Genomic DNA, 14,171 nt, shown 5'->3' with positions numbered 1-14,171 from the left:
CACGTGTGCAGGTGGGCCGCGAGACCCCCAGAACATATCAGCCCAGGTAGTGAGGGATCAGCATACCAAGTTTCGGTCAAATCGGTCAAGCCGTTTTTGAATTACTGTGAGAATGGCAGCTTTTTACATTTTTTCCATTGACATGAATGGGTGAAATCTGATTTTCTGTTTGTAGCTCCGCCCACGTGTGCAGGTGGGCCGCGAGACCCCCAGAACATATCACCCCAGGTAGTGAGGGATCTGCATACCAAGTTTCGTTCAAATCGGTCAAGCCGTTTTTGAATTACATGGAGAATGGCAGCTTTTTACATTTTTTCCATTGACATGAATGGGTGAAATATGATTTTCTGTTTGTAGCTCCGCCCACGTGTGCAGATGGGCCGTGAGACCCCCAGAACATATCACCCCAGGTAGTGAGGGATCTGCATACCAAGTTTCGTTCAAATCGGTCAAGCCGTTTTTGAATTACTGTGAGAATGGCAGCTTTTTACATTTTTTCCATTGACATGAATGGGTGATATCTGATTTTCTGTTTGTAGCTCCGCCCACGTGTGCAGGTGGGCCACGAGACCCCCAGAACATATCACCCCAGGTAGTGAGGGATCTGCATACCAAGTTTCGTTCAAATCGGTCAAGCCGTTTTTGAATTACAGTGAGAATGGCAGCTTTTTACATTTTTTCCATTGACATGAATTGGTGAAATATGATTTTCTGTTTGTAGCTCCGCCCACGTGTGCAGTTGGGCCACGAGACCCCCCAGAACATATCACCCCAGGTAGTGAGGGATCTGCATACCAAGTTTCATTCAAATCGGTCAAGCCGTTTTTGAATTACTGTGAGAATGGCAGCTTTTTACATTTTTTCCATTGACATGAATGGGTGATATCTGATTTTCTGTTTGTAGCTCCGCTCACGTGTGCAGGTGGGCCGCGAGACCCCCAGAACATATCATCCCAGGTAGTGAGGGATCTGCATACCAAGTTTCGTTCAAATCGGTCAAGCCGTTTTTGAATTACAGGGAGAATGGCAGCTTTTTACATTTTTTCCATTGACATGAATGGGTGAAATATGATTTTCTGTTTGTAGCTCCGCCCACGTGTGCAGGTGGGCCGTGAGACCCCCAGAACATATCAGCCCAGGTAGTGAGGGATCAGCATACCAAGTTTCGGTCAAATCGGTCAAGCCGTTTTTGAATTACTGTGAGAATGGCAGCTTTTTACATTTTTTCCATTGACATGAATGGGTGAAATATGATTTTCTGTTTGTAGCTCCGCCCACGTGTGCAGGTGGGCCGCGAGACCCCCAGAACATATCACCCCAGGTAGTGAGGGATCTGCATACCAAGTTTCGTTCAAATCGGTCAAGCCGGGTTTGAATTACTGTGAGAATGGCAGCTTTTTACATTTTTTCCATTGACATGAATGGGTGAAATCTGATTTTCTGTTTGTAGCTCCGCCCACGTGTGCAGGTGGGCTGCGAGACCCCCAGAACATATCATCCCAGGTAGTGAGGGATCTGTATACCAAGTTTCGTTCAAATCGGTCAAGCCGTTTTTGCGTGATCGCGGCACATACACACACACACACATACATACACACATACATACCTCCAATTTTATATATATAGAAGATTATGTCACATTATATTACTATTATATTGAGGAAATTTGAAAATCTTGAATAACACATAAGTTACCTGTATAGATAATAATGCAATGTATATAATATATACTGTTCTTTTATTTGTTTGCCACTGTTTTTTGATTAAAAATCAATAAAGATTAAAAAAAAAAAATCATAGGAAAAAAACCTCTCCATAAAACAGATAGGACAGACCTAAAAACATAAGCACAAGTCATTCAAACAAAATTATAACTTAGAATATCACCTATTGTTCTCCCCCGATAACCTGACGCAGACGATAGCCCCGAATCTATCCAGAGGGGCCTCTATATTAAATGCCAACTGGAAGAAATATTCCCCCCTTTTATAAAGTTGCAGTAGCAACTGCAGGGTGGCAAATGCTCTGACGCCCATTAAATCCCATTGGTTTCCAAAACATTTACTATACTTTAAAAACATTTCCATTCATTTACTTACTGTTCTGTAGGTCCCAACCTCTTCCTCACTTCTTCTTTTGTGGGGAGGGACAAGATCTGCCCTTTTCTAGAACTCCAGGACCACATCCAGCTCTAAAGAAGCATTGAAATTCAAAGTGATTTTAACATCCATGTCCATCCAAATAGTCCGCTTTGATGATATCGCATATGCACTATCCTTTCTAACTTTTACAGAAAATCTAGGACTATTGCAACATTTTAACGGGTCGTATTCAAGACTTGGTATTATCTCATTGTGCATCATTTCTAACAGTTTTAAATATTTATACATTTACCTGTTACTTGATCAGATCATTCATTATTTTTTCAGTAAAACTTTCTTTTTGTGTCTCCGGTAAGGATGTTTCCCATGGTCCATCCCAAAAGCTTCATCAAACAGAACTAAATACCTGTTTCCCTCTTTGGAAAATCAGGGGCGGGAAACTGCACGGGGACACCAGGAAATTCTTTTTTACTGAAAGGGTGGTTGATCGCTGGAATAGTCTTCCACTTCAGGTTATTGAGGCCAGCAGCGTGCCTGATTTTAAGGCCAAATGGGATAGACATGTGGGATCTATTCACAGAGAAAGGTAGGGGAGGGTAATTGGGGTGGGCAGACTAGATGGGCTGTGGCCCTTATCTGCCGTCTATTTCTATACTTCTATGTTTCTATATTCTTTTTGCTCCCTAAAACTCAATGATCAGGCTCTATGTTGGGATTCTTCACTGTGATTAGCGCTAGATTCTCTAGTCCCTCTACAGCCACATCCCCCAAGACCTCTATTAGGCAGCCATGGTTTAACCCTGGCTTCGGACACCTGTAATGTCAAGCTAGAAATACAGAATGTAAATGGAGGAAATTTAAAACTTGCAAAATATGTTCCCTTTGTAAGCTCTTCAGTGTTTTTATATTACTAACTTAAGACCTGCTCGGAAAACATATTATGATCAATTAATATAAACCTTTCCAAATCTAACACATTCAATATACGCTTTAGTTTTCCATTTAACTATGAGGCTTAAAAATGAGTTGACTATTGTTATGCCATCAGCAGGTGCCTCAGTGAATCATTTTGAACAGAAAGTTGCGCTATTGCAATAGTCTTTTGCTATTTTTCAGGTATCACAGTCCTTAACTTCATCAGATTCTTGCTTGACACCATCCATTCTCATTGCACAACTTTGAACATCTTTTCAACTGCCCTCTCTTACCATCTTGATGCAGGCTTTTATATCAATTAATCAAGTGACTTGTTTATTGGATCCTGTACTCTCTGCTTGGATCACAATTCCTACACATGGGCTTCTTTCTCTTGTTCTTATACTTATTTATAAGATACTAACACTTGGAAAAGTTCTATCCTCTTGGAAAACAGCTGTAATTTGCCCTATCTTGAAAAGGCACTTTGAACTCATTGGATCTAGCCAATTACAGACCAGAATCAAATCTTTGTGTTTTTTTTTGTCTAAGCCAGTGTCTTGCAAACTTTCTGGCCGGCAGCACACTAAATCCAGTGTCCTGGCCGAAGTCCGCGCATGCGCGGAGGCCCATCTGGCTGTAACCCACTTCGGTGGAGGGATCCAGGAGGTATGGGGAGAGGAGAAGAGACACCAGCCAGGAGGAGAGTCATCTGTGCCAGCTGACTTCCTACAGGACATGCCTCTTGCCACGAGAGGCAAGTCCTGTAGGCAGTCCGGTGGTGTGGACGACTCTCCTCCTCACCATTGTGTCGTGGCATACCTGAAAACTCGGGAGGCACACAGAATATGTATGAGATGGATTTGCATGCACTGCCTCTTTGAGATGTAAATCTATCTCATGCATATTTATTGTGGATATCCTGAAAACCTGACCTGGGTCCGGCTCTCGAGGACCAGAATTGCCTACCCCTGGCCTAGTGGAACACTCATCCAAGGCTACGAAATCTATTTTTACTTTTATGAGGATGACATTTTATTGATACACTGTACGGCTTTGATGATTACTCCACTTCAGCATTGTTTGTAACCTGACACTGTCTGGCTTCAAAATCATCAACTCAAACTTAATTTGTTTATTTATTGGAATTTATTAACCACCTTTATGAAGGGAATCACCCAAGGTGATGTACAGCAAATACAATTCAACGTAAAGCTTACAATTTTGCTAACAGCATAACAGTAGTAAAAAGACCAAATATAAACATAAATACAATGAATGAGGTAAAGTCAAAATCTACAAACTGAAACTTAATAATAGAACTACCATGAAACAGTTTAAAAATCAAAGTTTTTAACAGTATGAAATTCAAATAAGAGAGATATAATACAATGTCAGCATAATAATTATGAAACACCTAATAAGCACACATAAGAACATTCAAATAACATAGATATGATGCTAATGCTTTTCTAGAATACAGCTTATATAGCCGAGGGGTCAAATGCAGATATTAGGTGGGTACAAGATGTCTGGTACAGAGTCTGTTGGGATAAACAAATCGTAGGCTAAAATCAGACAAGTTGATTATATAGTTAAACAAGATATAAGGAACTGATTTAGTTACAGTTTGTGTATCGAGTTAGTCCTGGTGCATGCATAATGAGTATATAGTCAATCACCCTATGTGTAAAAGACTTGAGTGAAGTGTCAGGCTTTCATCTGCTTCCTGAAGTAGAAGGCAGCTGTATGTTGACATTCTTTTTAACTCAAATATAGTTCCTATTGATTCATTTAAGGTAGAACAATTTTTTATTGATTTCAAATAAATCACAAATTCACACACCGGGCAAAGCCCCAGACCAGATAAAAGTCCATACATCTTTGAGCAATAACCAAGAATAAAAAGCATGCAACCCCTCCCCATCCTCCACCCAGACCAGGGCGAATCCACCGTGTTAAACAATAGACTAAATAACAGCCATTGATAGGACCACAGCCACCCAAACCTGTAGGAAAAGGAAAACGAATAGATCAAAAACCCATATTACTTCCCCCCACCCCAACCCCTACCAAAACAGTTCACAACAGGAAACTCGGAGAACTTCAGACTCTAGAGATCATAGACTGTAAGTTATCCTTTGTATCCCATATTTCTAACATAATAAAAACTGGATTTATTTTTTTACCCTGAGATAATCTCCGCTTTTACAAAGTCGTGTTAGCAACTGCTGCTGTGGTAACTGCCCCAAAGCCCATAGGGATTTAAAGAGCTTTGGGAGTTTTGCCACAAGGTAGCTGCTAGCACAGCTTTGTAAAAAAAAAAAAAAAAAAGGCCCGGGAGTCTTAGGTCCCTCCTGGGGGCGGGGCCTTGGGCACATGGTTCTTGGGGGGGGGGCGGTCGTTGGGGGGAGGGAGGATACTAGGACTTTTACACAATTTCTTCATTTATTTTTTCATATAAGTATTATTTTTTTTTGGTTTGTGTGTGGAAAGAAGTAGTCAAGTGAAGCAGAAGGGTTCATATTAATTGCACAGAGAAAACACAATTTTGCTCAACATAGCATGCATTATTTTTCAAGAGTTTCTTCTATCAAGAGCGCAGTTTTCAGTGGTGTCCAATAGAGTCAATAATGATTACCGTATTTTCACGCACATAACGCGCGCGTTATACGCGTTTTTACCTACCGCGCATACCCCTCGCGCGTTATACGCGTGAGCGCGGTATACAAAAGTTTTTCTACATAGTTCCCACCCCGCCCGACGCCCGATTCACCCCCCCCAGCAGGACCGCTCGCACCCCCACCCCGAACGACCGCTCTCACGTACTCCCACCCGCACCCGCATCCACGATCGGAGCAAGAGGGAGCCCAAGCCCTCTTGCCCGGCCGACTCCCCAACTCCCCGACAATATCGGGCCAGGAGGGAGCCCAAACCCTCCTGGCCACGGCGACCCCCTACCCCCACCCCGCACTACATTACGGGCAGGAGGGATCCCAGGCCCTCCTGCCCTCGACGCAAACCCCCCTCCCTCCAACGACCGCCCCCCCCAAGAACCTCCGACCGCCCCCCCAGCCGACCCGCGACCCCCCTGGCCGACCCCCCACGACACCCCCACCCCCCTTCCCCGTACCTTTGGTAGTTGGCCGGACAGACGGGAGCCAAACCCGCCTGTCCGGCAGGCAGCCAACGACGGAATGAGGCCGGATTGGCCCATCCGTCCCAAAGCTCCGCCTACTGGTGGGGCCTAAGGCGCGTGGGCCAATCAGAATAGGCCCTGGAGCCTTAGGTCCCACCTGGGGGAGCGGCCTGAGGCACATGGGCCCAACCCGACCATGTGCCTCAGGCCGCGCCCCCAGGTGGGACCTAAGGCTCCAGGGCCTATTCTGATTGGCCCACGCGCCTTAGGCCCCACCAGTAGGCGGAGCTTTGGGACGGATGGGCCAATCCGGCCTCATTCCGTCATTGGCTGCCTGCCGGACAGGCGGTTTTGGCTCCCGTCTGTCCCAACTACACAAAGGTACGGGGAAGGCGGGTGGGGGTGTCGTGGGGGTCGGCCAGGGGGGTCGCGGGTCTTTATAGTGCTCATGCCTAACTCATTGTCTTTATAGTGCTCATGTCTTTATAGTGCTCATGCCTAACTCAGGGTTACCCGTGTGTCCATTTTTGCGTGCGTGTGTGTACACGCGCCGGAATGAGATATTGTCATCACAACAGCCCGATTCAGCCCTTCCCTGCAGCAATCAATACAGATAAGTGATGGCAGTAACTTTCCGTGCCGCTGACACAGCTGAAACCTGAACACAGTAACTCATTTGAGTTCGCTGCACAGTCTCTTCTCGTGGGCTCTTATTAGACTCTGTGCTGTGTCTTCCAGAAGGGAGGATATTTAGTGGGCAAGCCATAAGCTTCTAATAAAAGCATTTATGAGGGGGCAGTCGGAGGTTCTTGGGGGGGGCGGTCGTTGGAGGGAGGGGGGTTTGCGTCGAGGGCAGGAGGGCCTGGGATCCCTCCTGCCCGTAATGTAGTGCGGGGTGGGGGTAGGGGGTCGCCGTGGCCAGGAGGGTTTGGGCTCCCTTCTGGCCCGATATTGTCGGGGAGTCGGCGGTCCTTCGGGGTGGGGGTGCGAGTGGTCCTGCCGGGGGGGGGCAGGGCAGGGCAGGGCGGGTAAACGGAGAGTCGGGACAGCGCACGGAGAGTCGGGGAGGGCGAAAGGAGAGTCAGGGTGGCCAGAGGAGAGTCGGGGCGGACGAAAGGACAGTCGGGCAGCATGCGCGTTATACCCTTAAGCGCGGTATACAAAAGTTTTTATACATAAAATCGTGGTTTCTGCGCGCTATACCCGTGTGCGCGTTATACACGGGTGCGCGTTATCTGCGTGAAAATACGGTAACTTGAATAGATTCTATCTTTGAAAATTCTAATCTAATCTAATCTTCCATTTGTGCGTCGTACATACCTATATAGGCTCAAGGTGACAGATCAAGGAGGAAGGGGGTATGGAGTATTGCTGCCCGATTCACGATTCGAATCGGTTCACCAATTCACTTTGGGTGAATCAATTCGAATTGATTTAAAATTTTTAAAAATTGGCTTTCCGATTCGGACCCTCCCCCCTCGCCCTTTAAAGCAGGTGCGGCGCTGCTCTTGCTGGCCGGCCGCTGCTGCACCTGCTTTAGAGAACGAGGAGGGAGGGTCAGTCAGGAAGTGCTTCTGTGCCACTGTCCGGCTTCCCCCCCCCCCGGCGTCCGGTTCCCCTCCTAGCATTCGGTTTCCCACCCTGGCATCCGGCTTCCCCCTGGCCTCCCCGCACCGTTTACCTTCTAGTTGCAGCCTGCACAGAAAATCGCGGTTATAGCGTCTTTGCAAACTGCATTTAGCTGTTTCCTCCGCCGCAATCCTGCCTCTGACATCAGAGGAGGGGCGGGACTGCAGCAGATGAAACAGCTAAAAGCAGTTTGCAAAGACGCTATAACCGCGATCTTCTGTGCAGGCTTCAACTAGAAGGTAAACGGTGCAGGGAGGCCAGGGGGAACATGGAGGCCTTCTTGGGGGGGGGTGCGCAGTCCTTCAGAGTGGAGAGTTTGACAGGCCTTGGGGGGGTGCAGGCCTTCAAGGTGGGGGACAGGCCTTTAAGGGGGGAACAGGCCTTTAAGGGGAGCAAGCCTTCAAGGGGGGGACAGACCTTCAAAGGGGGGACAGGCCAGGGATGTTGGCATAGGCCTTCAGGGGGGACAGGCCTTAAGGAGGGGGACAAGCCTTCAAGGGGGGATAAGCCTTCAAGGGGGGACAGACCTTCAAGTAGGGGACAGGCCTTCAAAGCAGGGATGGCCAGGGTTGGTGGCATAGGCCTTCAAGGGGGGACAGGCCTTCAAGGGGGGGCAGGCCTTCAAGGGGGGACAGGCCTTTAGGGATGGGGGGATAGGCCTTCAGGTTGAGGTGCAGGTCTTCAGGGGGGACAGACCTTCAGGGGAGGGGGGCCCTGGTATAGAAGTACATGGAGGGAGGGAGGGAAGGGGGTTTCAAAGAGGCGTGCATATGCCAGACTTTGGGGGGGAAGAAATAATGGGTCTAAAAATAGAGGAGAGGGAGAGAGATGATGGACAATGGGATTTAGGTTGGGAAGGAACAGAAAGGGAGAGAAGTTGGACACAAGTGATGGTGTGGAGGGGGGATTGAGATACTGGATAGTAGGGTAGTTGGGAAAAGAAAGGGAGAGATGGTGGACCCTGGGGTGGTGCTGGATGAAAGGGTAGTTAAGAAAAGGTGGATTTGTGGATGGAGACGAAAAAAAAAGAAAGATGCCAGACCTCCGGGGGAGGGAAGGGAAATGGAAGGGGAAGAAAGAGATGGCAGATGGATGGTTAGCACGGAGAAAGAACAAAGAAGGAGACCCTGGCAAGCAAGTTATCAGAAGACAACCAGAGCCTGGAACCAACAAGATTTGAATAATGAGCAGACAACAAAAGGTAGAAAAAATAATTTTATTTTCCATTTTTTGATTACAATATGCCAGATTTGAAATGTGTATTCTGCCAGAGCTGCGGTTAGACCGCAAACATGAGCTTAACAGAGAGAGGAAAAGTCTTTTTTTGTTTGTTTATTTTGTTTACACCTCAGCACCAGTGTGGTTAGGAGAAGGCAAACGGGGTGAAGAGGCTATAAAATAAACCCACCAGAATGTTTGAAAAAAAACAAAACACCCAATTGGGCAGGAAAATCGAATCAAAATTTTTTTCCTGAATCGGGCATCACTAGTATGGAGAAATAAGAGAGGAGACCCAGAAGTAGGGGGAGTTATACAGAAATTAAGACAGTTAGTTGTCAAAGAGGTGAGTCTTCAAGTTTTTTCTGAATGTAGTGTAGTTTGTCTCTGTCCTGATAACTTCTGGTAGGTCATTCCAGGTTTTGTCTGGTAAGGTCCTCGGCATTACTATCGATTCCTCCCTCTCCCTCAACGATCACCTGAATTCCTTGGCAAAATCATGTTTTTTCAGCCTCCACATGCTGAGGAAAGTTAGATCCTATTTTCACCAAAAACACTTTACTGTCCTTGTACAATCCATCATCCTATCCAAACTCGATTACAGTAATGCCATTTATTTATGCCTAACAAAAAAAAGTCTTCGCAGACTCCAGCTTATCCAGAATACTGCAGCCAAACTGATTTTTGCTAAATGCAAATTTGATCACGTCTCCCCACTACTTACCAATCTTCACTGGCTCCCAGTACTTTCCAGAATTCATTTCAAATGCTCCTGCCTGGCTTTCAAGATCATTCACGGCATCCTCCCGCCCCTAATCCCTCTATCCTTCCTCGCCCTGACACCTGCTACCACCAGATCAGCCCACAGACATAAACTATCCTTCCCCTCTCTACATGGCATCCTCCACGCAGGTAAACTGGGAAGATCCCTCCTCTTCAAAATCACGGGCCTTTGGAATGACCTCACTATCCCGCTGCAGAATCTGGGTTCCCTCCAACTATTCCGAAAACATCTGAAAACCTGGCTTTTCTCTAATATATAACATCTATTCCCCTGTTTACATCCCTCTTTTCATATGCTCTTGTAAATCTTTTTCCTCTCTCTTCCTATATTTTTAAGCTTTGTAAACCGTGTCGAGCTCCACTTCCGTGGAGATGATGCGATATATAAACTTAAGGCTTAGTTTAGTTTTTACACCCAGATAAGTTAGCATAGAATAAAAAATTTGCTTGTAGTGGAGGTTTTTTGGATGGTATATTTAGTTGGATTCTGTTAAGGATTCTTTTTGATGTCGACCAAACATTAGAGAATTATTGGATGAGCGGGGCTGCTGAGCTTCCATATAGGATCTAGTGTAGGATACAAGACAATTTGAAAATTATTCGGGATAATGGGAGCCAATGTAATTGCCTGATGAAGGTTGTGATTGAGTCAAATTTCTTTAATTTGTAGATTAGTCTAACTGCTGTGTTCTGGATGAGTTGTAGTTTGTGGATGAGAGAGGTGTTGATGCCAAGGTAGGCGGAGTTGCAATAGTCCAGCAAAGTGCACACTTTGCACGATAAGAGCAAAGTGGTGTGGGTGGAAGTATGATCTTGTGAGTCACAGTTGACGCATAGTGTAGATGGTCTTTTTCCGAAGGTTAGATATTTGTGGTTCCATTGTGAGAGTTTCATCTAAGATGCAGCCTAGTACCTTGGTGGATTTTTCCATTATGAGAGTAATGCCTGATGGAAGAGTGAGGTTAGGTATGACATTCTGTTGTGCGGTGCTGAAACCAATGGCTTTGGTCTTAGTGGCATTTAGTTTCAGCTTATTGTTCGTTGTCCAGGTTTGAATTTTATCTATATTGTTTGAGATTTTTTTTTTGGCAATATTAGGATGGTTATTAGTTATGGGAATGAGGAGGAGGATTTCATTAGCATACGATAGTACTGTTTCATCTTCCATTTTGATGTGACCCAGTGAGCTCATGAATAAATTGAATAGGATTGGGGATAATGGGGAGCCTTGTGGAATGCCACAGAATGCCTTCCAAGGGTTGGAGTATGATTCTTGCCTTTTGACTATTTAGTCACGATTTTGTAGGAAGTCGGTGAACCAATTCAGTACAATTCCTGTTATACCGATTTCTGAGAGTTGGTTAGGAGGTGGTCCACTGAGTTGAAGACTGCGGAGATATCAAATTGGAGTAATATTGCCTGATGACCCAAACTTAGCAACTGTTTGATTTTAGTGATTAGGGTGATGATGATGAGGAGCTCGATGCAATGGTTGTATTGGGATGTATGAAGGCAGGAGAGTTGCTCTATGTAAGAGGTTAGCTGCTTGCTGACATGGGACTCGAGGATTTTAGTGAGGATCGAAATGCCAGCAATCGGTCTGTGGTTAGATGCTATGGAGAGGTCTGCTTGGGCTGTTTTTGGTATAGGGGTTAAGGCTATTTTTCCTATTTCTTTGGGTAGGTGCCCTTGGTTCAAGGAACTATTTAATAGGTTGTTGAGCCAGTTGATGATATGATGCAGAGCAGCTGAAAGAAGGAATGGAAGACAGTTGTCTAGGGGGCTGCTTCATAAGTCTAGGTTTGATATTAGCTTATTGGTGTCAGCGATGGATAGGTTAGTGAATGAGGACCAGATGTGGTCTGCTTTTATTGGTTCAGTGTACACCGTATAGTTGTGTTGGGAAGTGTTTGTTGAGGCTGTCCTAGCAACTTCCGATTGGACCAACTTGACTTTGTTGAGGAAGAAATCTGCAAGTTCTTGGGCTGAGATTTTATTAAAGAAGGTTGCAGATTCTTGGTTTGGGGGATGTCAGTTGTCATACTAGATGGAACAGTTTTTTGCTGTCGGTTGTGTTGCCTCCTATACTTCTGGCTTTAATTGCGCTCTTTATGCTGACAAACTATGCACACAATATGTGGATATTTAACCATACAAGAAAGGTAGCACAGTAAGACCAACTCAGGAACCAGTTGGACAGGAGCATCTGGGCATCACTGCTAAACCCCCAATGCCTACTAGGGAGACCACTTGGTAAGAAGATGTAGGAGTTTTAGGAGATCTATTTGGGGATGAGGAGTTTCAGAAAAGTGTCATTCAAGAGGTGTGGGGTTTCCAAAAAGCTGTAGAGACCCCTTATTGCTCTACCAATATCTACCGCAGTGTTAGTGCATGGTAACTCAATATGCACTAACTGCAAGGCCCTGCCTACTCCTGACCATGGTAAGTACATGAAGGGAAATCTATAAACTAGGAACTAATATTTATGCGTATGTAACACATGTAAATGTTTAGAATATTATCATATGTGCAAATATGTTCATACCTGTCCGCATATGTAAAGGTTCCATCCAAGCACTATTCTTTAAATATCCCTCTATCTTGCATAGCAAGAAGGCATACGCATGAGTAGAACATGGATGGGACATGGGTGGGGCTCCCATTTGCCTGCTTAACTTATCAAATACTGTAAGTTATGTATGTTCCTGCCATATTTAGGCACTCACACTTAAACCAGGCTATGCTTGCATTCTATAACACAGTGTGTCACAAACTGTCTGCCATAGCTCACTAGTGTGACCCATGAGATTTCAGGTGTGCCGCGAGATGCCAGGAAGGAGGAAAGGCACCAGTGCCAGCTGACTGCTTACAGGACATGCCTCTCATGGCGAGAGGTACATCCTGTAGCTGGTCAGTCATTGCCAGTGCCTCTCCTCTTCCCTGGCATCTCTCCTCTCCGCGCCTCTTCTTTTTCAGGACCCCCAACTGACAGCTCAGGGCCCTGTCTGGAGGGCCTCCACGCTTGCGTAGACGTCAAACTGAAGATATCGCACATGCATGTGACATCATCACAGCGACGTCCGCGTACTTTGGAGTGCCCTCGAGCTGCAGCTGCCAGTTTAGTGTGCCACAGCTCATAAAGATTGTGAGACATTTCTATAACAGAATTTAGATGTTTTGGTTCCATTATAAAATAGGCTTCCACTGTGCCACCTGAGGCATGTTAAATGGAGGTACCCGGTAATAGGATTACTCCCTTAAAAGATGACATTTATTGTGCTAATTCATTTGGCAGCTGTTTAGCTCAATTTAACAAACAGCTATCACCTAAAAAATGGCCTTTTCCCCAAATCAGGAGGAGGAATTATCTCAACGCTCATTTCCAAGAACCCAAAACTCAGCCCTTCTGATGTGACCAGTTATCAACCAGTAGCTTCCATACCCTGTTTAACAAAATTATAAAAGGGTATGTCACAGCACAACTCAAATGCTACTTAGTAACATAGTAACATAGTAACATAGTAGATGACGGCAGATAAAGACCCGAATGGTCCATCCAGTCTGCCCAACCTGATTCAATTTAAAATTTTTTTTTGTTTGTTTGTTTTTTTTCTTCTTAGCTATTTCTGGGCAAGAATCCAAAGCTTTACCCGGTACTGTGCTTGGGTTCCAACTGCCGAAATCTCTGTTAAGACTTACTCCAGCCCATCTACACCCTCCCAGCCATTGAAGCCCTCCCCTGCCCATCCTCCTCCAAACGGCCATACTTAAAATGCTTCAGTATCCTCCACCCATTACAACTGGGATTCAGAAAAAAAAAATCCTACACCAAGACAGTGGTCACAGCCCTTGTAACATAAGACAAAGAACTACTAAGCAAGGGGCATAGCACAATAATAATTCAATTTGACCTAAGCAGCACATTTGACCTAGTAGACTTCGATCAAATGTCTGAGATCTTCAGTGATTATAGATATAGTGGCCCAGTTCTTTCCTTGTTCCAAGGCTTCCTAACTACTCAGCACTATTCTGTACGTAAGGATGGTGAACTTTCTGATTGCTGGCACCCTTTCAGAGGAGACCCCCAAGGATTCCCACTTTTACCATCTAATACAATCCTTGGAAGCCAGCCTAGATCTCACACAAATAAAACATTTCACCTATGCTGATGACATAACAATAATGCTACCTGTAAAGGCTGATTTAGCCAATACCCTCATCACTGTAAAAAAATATGTGTCCACATCATAGAAAACTGGACCTCAACCCACCACCTCAAACTAAATAAGAACAAAACCAAATTCCTTGGGTTAGGACCCTCAACTAACCCATGTTACACTCTAAGGATTATAGTAGGCAACACAGACTTTCCATTAGAACTACAA

General features: G+C 45.3%; 1 long non-coding RNA gene across 2 annotated transcripts in view; it reads right to left on the bottom strand.

Annotated features, from left to right (window-relative positions):
• Window positions 1–14,171, bottom strand: part of LOC117362335 — a 207,181-nt gene that overhangs the window by 160,315 nt on the left and 32,695 nt on the right. For both annotated transcript variants that reach the window (XR_004539867.1, XR_004539869.1), the window contains one exon: window positions 2,100–2,191. This is a non-coding gene — a long non-coding RNA (uncharacterized LOC117362335). The remainder of the gene's footprint in view (window positions 1–2,099; window positions 2,192–14,171) is intronic.

This window comes from Geotrypetes seraphini, chromosome 1 (assembly GCF_902459505.1).
Source record: "Geotrypetes seraphini chromosome 1, aGeoSer1.1, whole genome shotgun sequence".
NCBI lineage: Eukaryota > Metazoa > Chordata > Amphibia > Gymnophiona > Dermophiidae > Geotrypetes > Geotrypetes seraphini.
Note: the sequence above shows the minus strand (reverse complement) of the source record. Positions and strands in the feature narration are given on the sequence as shown.